Source organism: Panicum virgatum, chromosome 6N (assembly GCF_016808335.1).
Source record: "Panicum virgatum strain AP13 chromosome 6N, P.virgatum_v5, whole genome shotgun sequence".
Lineage (NCBI taxonomy): Eukaryota > Viridiplantae > Streptophyta > Magnoliopsida > Poales > Poaceae > Panicum > Panicum virgatum.
In genome coordinates this window covers 11,045,401-11,054,551 of record NC_053150.1, presented here as the reverse complement: position 1 = coordinate 11,054,551, position 9,151 = coordinate 11,045,401, and the positions used below count along the sequence as shown (strand labels likewise).

General features: G+C 47.6%; 1 long non-coding RNA gene across 1 annotated transcript; it reads right to left on the bottom strand.

Annotated features, from left to right (window-relative positions):
• Nucleotides 1-2,868: 2,868 nt before the first annotated feature.
• LOC120680102 lies at nucleotides 2,869-4,674 on the bottom strand. The gene is made up of 2 exons (XR_005677467.1): nucleotides 4,329-4,674; nucleotides 2,869-3,931 (listed from the first exon to the last, which is right to left on the bottom strand). It is a non-coding gene; the product is annotated as an uncharacterized LOC120680102 (long non-coding RNA).
• Between the last annotated feature and the right edge of the window lie 4,477 nt (nucleotides 4,675-9,151).

Below are 9,151 nucleotides of genomic sequence, written 5' to 3'. Positions count from 1 at the left end.
GCAACGGCGCCAGAAATGCTTGTTGGCGTATCTTACGCTCAATAGAATATCGATTCCGAAAGTGCACAGAATCACCGCTATAGCACTTCACCTTGGAGTATTCCAGGGTATCATATATTTTCTCAGGGAAGCACTATGATTAAAGAGTATCGAAGAATCGAATGACAAACTTTACTAAAGATATCAACCAACTAACTTAGTGGGGGTAAGCCTTATATGATAGATAAGATAATCGCCACGATGACCGTCTGACACAGGAGACTCTAATCCTTAGAGAGGTATGCAGCTGGGAGGACAATGAGCGAGAAAGACTCCTAAAACACTTCTAAACTATCGAGCTAGCCTTTCTAGACTAAACCTTGCTTCTAAATAGTTATCGGGAACCTAGAGCTTACTTCGGCGGCTGGAAGAGGAAGGACTTCAGAAAGGGATGAGAGAGGAGTCCAACGGCAACCTGCAACTACTGTTATAAAAACACCCTTACGTAGTGGACTACGAAGGACGGAATACAAAGCCTAAGCTAGAGGAATTACTTCCGCACACAAGCAAGATAACTTGGAAAGGGTAAATAAATGTGGAACGTAAAGCTGACTCGAAAAGATAAAGAAGATAACTTATATTGATAAATGTCAGAGGAAAAGATACAAGAGCTTATACCCGACTTCCGATGACGACTTCGGAATCCCGAGACAAGCTCGACTCAACTCTAACTCCCAGACTACCTAACCTACTCTAGAAACTAAGAATGAGAAGAGAGAACTCCTTTGGTGTGTGTTTTGGAATGGAGGTGTGGGTGTCCTTTTATAGCTCTTCCAAGGCGGTGCTAAAGCTAGCGCGTGCACTTTACGCAAGTAGGTCGGCTGCTTAGCTTCCACGCGAAAGATGGGCTCGAGGCATGACAAAGTGAGGCCGGTCGGCCTCCTCTAGGCCGGCCGGCCTGGGATCTCCGTCAAATCTGCACCGCCTTTTCGTGGACGCTCTTGATCACTTCTGGAGGTCGGTAGTGGTTGCGTCGGGTTGAAGCATGACAGTTAGTAGGCCGGCCGGCCTCTCCTAGGCCGGCCATCCAGGGTTTGGCTCATCTCGGCCTCCCGTTTCACCGACATCTTGATCCAAGGATGCATGAAGTCCGTAGTGGTGTTCCAGGCCAAAAGATCTCAGTAAGTGCTGCAGATGGGCTTTTCAATCCATGTGCTAGGCCTTTCGGTCCATTTAATCAAACCAACTTGCAATCCACGGTTTAGAGGCAATATGAGCATGTCACTTCACTCCTAGACCAAAGACGTGGCACAGTTAGTGGAGGTGCCATGGCGGCCGGCCTAGGTGAGGCTGGCCGACCTGGGTTTTTCCCAGTTTTGCCTCATTTTTGGTACATTAGTTCCTGCAACCATAACTCATCCAAAATTTGTTGCACTTGTTAGAAATTAGTAAAAATATGTGTGGAACATGGTGTAAAGCTCATGTTATTCTCGAGAAGTTGACGGTCAAAATAGGAAATAATGGTCGTCAACAGCGACGACGAAGCGCTGGAGGCTGGTTGGAAGGACCTTCACCTGCACGCTTGTTGCCCGCCATTGCTAAGACAGAGAAGAACTAGGGTTTTGGCTGGAGGAGAAGAAGGAAGCAGAAGATGCTGTAGCCGATGGGAGTTTAAAGAGTTTGCCGTACCAATAGCTATTATTTATAGGCCAAATAGAGAAGATGAATCGGCTATGGGATATAGAGCGTCTTTTACCTAGGGTTTAATTAAGAGAGCATCGGGATCAAAAGATGAAAAAATGAATCGTCGTATTTTGTTTATGTTGATGGGAAGGCAAGAGATGAAGGGCAAAGAAGAGTTTTTGACCTGCCATCTGCATGAGATACGAGGAAATGACTCCACACGGAACAGAGAGAGAAGTTGATTGGACCGCTGGAGTGAATTTTGGAGGAAAAAGATAAATATTACTCTGAAACTGGGGGGGCATGTGTTGACACCGTTTTTTGACATGTGTCAAGGTAGACGATGGAATGGAGAAAGGTTGTTGATTTGGACGGGGGCAGCGTGCATGACATGGGAGTCGGCCGATTTTGTTGCTGCCGATGGGCTGAAGAGATACTCCGATTTGGAAGGTACTGGCGTCTATGGTATGGAGATCGGCTGATAATGCCTTTGCCGATGGACCAAAGGAATATTCCAGAATAAATTGGATTCTGATGATTTGGTTCAGTTCGGTTTACCTTTAATTTAGGAAATATTTTTCTTTTTTGTCAAGTCTTGTATTTGCCGTGATCGGCCAGGAGTTGTCTAGCTTAGGCTATAAATAGCGACCTTGCGAAGTCTGGAAAAACTGATACACATCCAATAAACAAATCTTTACAATTTCTCTGCAATTTACTTTCTCGTCGGCGACTTCACTATTTTCTTTTCTGCGAGTTCTTTCGAGTTAATCAAGGACGTCTAACATTCGAGCGACTAGATTTGCTTATAAGTGTTTGTTTTACCGAGTAAATCTGAGCTTTAACTTCCGAGCGCATCGCTGTTGCTTCGTTCAGATCTATTCAAAAGTTATCGAATTCATCTAGGCTTTGATCTCTGGCGCATCACTGTTTTCTCGTCTAGACTTATTCACAATTTATCGATATTTGCTAGATCTATAGGTTTTTCCTATTGTTTTAGCTTTTATCAGATCTATCTTCCTTGGAACACGTGTAATCGGCTGTAAAATCTTGTAATATTATCAAAATATTATAGAGCCGATTGTTGACGGCTCTTAAGTACCAAATTTTGGCCGTCAACTCCTACATAAACTAGTAAGGTGCTCGTGCTAACGCCACAGATAAATTACAGATTACAAAAGAAACACATGTTCCAAAAGCACTATCATCAACACAAAACTAATGCTTTCCCCCGAATAGCTATGAATGTTCACGTATGTCTGAAATAGATCATCAGATGATCAGTATACAAAATAAAAATAGAACACACGATATCAACCATTATTTTTCTAAATAAAAATGTCAAACATATATGTGCGGTCAATTACCTGCAAATTTAAATTGCATAATTAATAACATGTCTTGTTGGATGTCTTTGCTTGGGTACAAGAAATCCAACTCTACAACCTAACAGTTCGAGTAAGAAAATACTTCGTAAATATTCACAAAGCAATTAATGGAAACCTTCTTTCCATTTTTTATTGATCCACTTGTAAGGGAATGATTCACTAACCTTGCATGATTGCTGACTATAAGGAGTTCCTGCAATAGTGAGAATATATCACCCAAAACTATATAATAGTTGGCCCTGATGATTTATAAGCAATGCCACGGCGATAAAAATGGAAGTTAACAGGCAGAGTCCAAGAGAAATATTAAGATATTTTTTTACAGTTAATGGGAAAATGGTCAGAAAATGGAGGTTCAAGCCACAAGCATGAATAGTTGAGAATATAACCTGGTAACAAACAGCTGTCATGAGAGCAAGCAAAATATTGAGATTACCGAGCACCTGAACCAGGAAATAAAGCATAATAAAATAGGAAGAAAAATGTGAGTACAGACTTCTCATTAGGAGGAGAAGACATGTCTGGTTGTTGTGGCCAGCGATCAACTTTGTCCAACAAATCTATCTGTAAAAGCGATCAACTTTGTCCAACAAATCTATCTATCTGTTGTTCTTTTTAGTTTAATATGATTAGCTTCAGGACTTGGACATCTTGTCGTTAAAACTTAAAAGCAGAGGAAACAGGTACTAAATTCCAGCTTGGCTCTGTTTTTATCCAGTAGCACACTGCTTACTGCTAGCATCTTCTATCTCGATCAAGCAGAAACCAGGAAAAAACATCACCTGAAGCTTTTGCTTCTCCAAAACCTGATCCACTCAAAAGTGTACCCTCAACCTTAGGCTTCTTTCAAATCAGCAGCACATCAGATAGCTCTTGTTCATAGCCTGAAAAAAAAATAAACTGATAAGGAGTAGCAGAGGGGCAAGAAGAATTAGTTCTTACTCAAAATTAACAGAAGAGTCATGAAATATCTAAAGTTGACACCTAGAAATTTAAAACACAATAACACATATAGGTAGCCAGACAATTCAAGCAAAGCAACACTTACTTGATTCTTCATGATGAGAAAATCTAGAGGCACAACCAAACAATTTGAGGCAAGGACAAACTTATTGTTTCCATTAGCACAAGCAATTAAAGGAAGGAAGCGTAAGAGGGCCTAGATCCTAGTGAGGATTGACATGGATAAATCAGTTGCAGCCGGTGGCAGCCTCCAATTTGCATGTTCATCCCTGCAGACCATGCCATGAACAACTTAGAGTAGGGATGACGAAGATGGACCTGTGGTAATGGCGGTGAAGTGCAGGGGGCGTCGGCGGCACGATGGCACGGTGCATCGACGGTGGAGCAGCGGCTCGATCTCGCGGAGACCCCCGCGCGACGGGGAGGCCAGAGTTGGACGGCCCGCTGCGCGGGGCTGCGAGCGACGTCCACCTGCTGAGGGCCTGCAGGAGGGGTGCTGCTCTGGACGCGGAGGGCCGGGGATGACTCCATCGCCCCGAGGCGGCGCAGCTGCGACCTCCTGACGCGGCACGGCGGTCGGACTCCGACAACGGGAGGGAGCGGCGGTGGCGGGCAGGCCGAGGCGCTAGGGTTGGGGAGCGAGGAAAAAAAACCGCGCTTACGCCTGCCGCGGAGGGCGCGCCGCATGGCGCACGCCGGAGGGCGCGCACCCCGCCGGCCGCCCACGCCTGCCGAGGAGGGCACACGGCTGGGGATTCCCTTCCCCCGCCCCTGACGGCGGCGTGGCCGGGCCGCGGCAGGAGATCCGGTGGCGGCTCGCTGGCTCCGGGCCGGCCGCCCCAAGATCCGTCGGCGGGCCGCTCGTGCAGAGGTCGGCGGCCTCCTCCCCCTCCCCCTCTCGGTCAAGCAGAGGCGCACGGCGACCGGGCCGCACGCCGTCCGCGGCTAGCGCGCGGCACGCGGGCCGCCCTGCAGCGCCGCACGGCGGCCGCCCTCGGCGCTGGACGCGGAGGGCCTTCACCACCCCTCACCGGCGACGCGGAGGGGTGGCACGGCAGGGGCGAGACGGACGCGGAGGCCCTCCCCCCACCCCCTCCACCGTCGAGGAGGGGCGGCGCGGCAGGGACGAGAGGGCGGCGGGGCCGGGGCGCGGCGGAGGGCCGGCGTGGCTGGGGCGACGAGGATGGGCGGTGCGGCAGGGGCGGGCGACGAGGAGGCGGCAGCGCTTCAATTTTTTGGAGAGACAGGCGCGAAAGGGCGGGGATTGGACGCGGGGGGGGAGTAGGGGGGGCAGTGGCGCTTCAACGCGTTGAAGCCTTCTCGCCTGCAGCGTCGGATCTCAGAGCACCAAATCTCCACCGTTAGTTGCAGTGGGGGTTGGATTTGCTGGGTACAAATCGTTGGTGGCCATTGTTTTGTTACCTCAGCGGGGACGAAATCTTGGGTGGACTGTTCATAATTCAATCCGTCCCTTATAGGATGGATACATAAAATATAAACATCAACATAGTGGTAAGGGTTTATTACTGACCATTTCCACGAGTGTTGGTAAATATTTGTATACAAGTGAAATAAGGGTGAAAACACACTTCATGAGCAGGGGAACACACTCCTCAGTTCAAGGCAAAATGCGCAACTACATACAAGAATCAAATGGCCCACTAAATAGACTCACATGAGAAGGAATGCAGCCCACAAGCAAGGTGACACGTCATCAATCCGTGGCAATACCCTCTCAATGAATCAGACGCATTCACGAGGATCCACAGGCCCACCAGAGCATCTAAACCACCTTAAGAGGGGCCCACACCCCTGGGTATGATATGGGGGCCCACCTAGCAGCCTCCAGACCAAGTTTGAGGCGGTTCGGCCACCTTTTCTAGTCGTCCGACCAACCAGGTAGCCCAACCTAAGATCGGTTCGCCTCGGCCTCATCTTCCACGTGGAGATCCCTCATTCGATGCCAAAGGCGGTGCAAGGTGGCACCGGCTCAATCCTCGGCCGAAAGCACCATGTACCCTCTCTATAAATATGAGGGGAGGGGCTCCATTTCAAGACACCCACCAAGTTGGAGTTCACATCCACCAAGTGCTCAACTTCAAGCCTCCTCTTGTGTTTATAGTTGTGTTAGCTTAGGGAGAGAGTAGAGGTACTCAGGAGGGGCGCCGGTCTTCGGTGCTCTTCTCCATTTTGTACCTCTACAAGAGTGAGGGAGTTACGGAATTGCCGACGTGTCGGTACTCTCAGCTTGTACCGCTACGGATGCTGCTACATTCTTCGGGTTTTAGTAAGTATTCGTGGTTCCTATCTCTAGTATTTTACTTGGTATAGTAGATGCTAGTAGTGCTTGTAGTTGAGTGAGATCAGTTCTCTTACTCGCGGGTTCGTCGCTCTGTATTCATATAGAGTGTTGTAGTTTGCTACGGGACGTCATACGTAGATAGACTGCAGTAGTAATCAGTAGCGTAGGCGTGGTGTCTAGGCTAGGGGTTTTCCTTCGTTTGCCTTATATCCCACGGTTTGTTAGAGGTAGGCTGTAGGTGGTGACAGCCCTATTGGTCCTTCGTAATTCTCCACATTCGGATATAGCGTAGAGCTATTGGCCGGAGTCAACTGGCAGACCAGTTGTAAGCCGATGCCCGAAACGAGTATTGTGCCCGAGAGATCGACCTTTAACTCAGCAGTAGCACTATCTTAGGAATCCTCTATACCCTTCTACCTATCTTGGTGTGTCCTTGGACTGACTAGAATAGAAGAGAGTGCACACACGTTCCCTGTGGATTCGATAACCCATGGAATACTCTGAGGTGAAAGCTACAACGGTATCCGTGCGCTTGCGGATTTATTCGTGATGTTAAAATACCCAACAAACTTTCTGGCGCTATTGCTGGGGAACGGTTGCTGTATCTTTCTTCGAACCTAGTCGTCCTCGTATCCTTTGCTTTTCTTTTCTTCTACCTTGACCCCCGCTACCCATAGAGGAGCTATCCTTTAAAAGCTTCTCTACCCTACGGGATTTATCCCGTATCATCTTTAGTTTTCTTCCTGCTATCTTTACCCCCGCTACCCATGGAGAAGCCATCCTTTCACAACCTCTCTGCATCAAGGGGCGAGTTCAATGAGCCACCATCCTCTTCCATATCCGGCTATGAACCTTGTCCTGACCTTATCCTTATGGTTCGGGAGTTTTCCTTCTCTATGTTAAGTAGCGAAAACCCAGACCACCATCTGCGAGAGTTTGAGCAGCTTTGTTCACGCTTTGCCTCTGCAAGCATGAAACAAGATGTCCTTCGGTGGATGTTGTTTCCCTTCTCTCTTGAAGGGAGGGCAGAGCAATAGTACACGTCCTATACATATACCGGAAAGGGCAGCTGGGACTCCCTAAAGAATACATTCTCTATCATGTTCTTCCAGCAGAATAAGAAGGAAACTTTAGGCACAACCTGGGCTAGATTTTCGCTCCTAGTGAAGTCCGACCCTATCATGTCGACACTCAATCCTTTAGTCCTTTGAAAATTTAAGAGGAGTCTCGATAAGGAATCCGCCGATCATCTCAACTCAATCACTGGAGGAGTACCCCTCCAAAAGTTTCCGGCTGAGGTTAATAAAATCCTAGATTATATTAACGAGTACACCTCCTTGTCAGCCGAGTATGATCCTCTCTAAGAGGAGTGTGAGTTGACCCAAGAGGATTTCTTAGCAGCTGAACCCAATCCTTCATCTTCTATATCTCGAGATTCAGCCATAGAGTCCTCACCCGAACCAGGAACATCGGAGGGAGAAGAAATTCACCCCCCGAAGTTCTCTATGAGATTCGAGGATGAATCATTGGGAAACCATAGAAACACTCCGAATCTCATAGATGCCCAATTAGGGAAGGAACCTTCTTCTGTCCACGCCGACCAATTCGAAGATCCCTAGACAGAACCTTCCCTTAGGCATATGGTACCTCCTACTCCTCCAGATCCTCGTAATGAAGCATCCCTCGAGGTAGCCATGGAGAGCGAGTGGTCCGACGGAGAGAAACTCTTTTCTGAAGCAATTTGGATTAGTTCTCCCTCCACGATCACTTCCTGCTCTATAAGGGGAACTACTGTAGAAGGCCACACTAACCCCATCATGGAGGTTAATGTGTTGCCATGGCACTTAGCATACAATCTTCTGGGCAATGTTACGCTAAGACCATCCAACACGCTCTTAAAGAGTTGTCCCTCGGGACACATCCTTGAATGTCGGGGGGGTCGCAAGTGTCGTGCCACTCATGATAGACAAAATTGAGGTCAACTTAGATTTCCATATCTTCGATATCCTCGATTTTGATCTTCTCCTAGGCTCCCCGTTTGAAAAACTTCTCACATCTCAAGGGAGTCTAGATAAAAAGCTTAGGAAAACCGCTTCTACCACTGTCTCTTGCTTAGAAAATTCTATGGCGAAGCATTTTCCCGAGTCAAATCTGCTCGAGGAAATGATGCATGAATCTCCGTTCATACCATCTGAGTTTATTCTCTTCGAGGTTGCAAAATCTGCCACTTCCGAAGAGAACAACTCGGAAGACATCCTTCGCTTTTGTGAAGATGAACGATCATTATTCCTCTTGAGCGAGTTTGAGCCTCTTTCCTCTGGCCCCAAGGAAGTTGTTCTCGACCACGATCGAGATTCAACTATGATTTCCCACGATGAATCACTTGATATGAAGAACCGACGGTCCACGGAATGTTATGAGGCGCCAACTCTGGAGTCCATAGAAAAGGATTCCATATATGAGCATGGGAGCTTCATCCTAGTGATACCTCAAAAACATGCTCTTTCCATACCTCTCCAGAGTCAGGCACCCATTGTGCCCAGAGCACACACGAGGACTATAACTGTCATAAGGTCCTCTCTTGCAAAACCTTTAGAAGGCTAGTTGTAGATGCATATGTTTACCGTAAACATTGCAAATTTCGTGGATGCTCTGTGATGCTGACCTTGCAGCTAAACCTTCATGACACATCAACAATTGGTGATGAAAAGGGGAACACATCATCAACAATAAGCTGCAAGAGGATGTTCCCATGGTTGAGCTTATGACCAAAAACAAAGCACTGCCGGGAGATAGCCCGGATTATCATCTATTTATTCCCCTTCAATAAAAGCAAGAG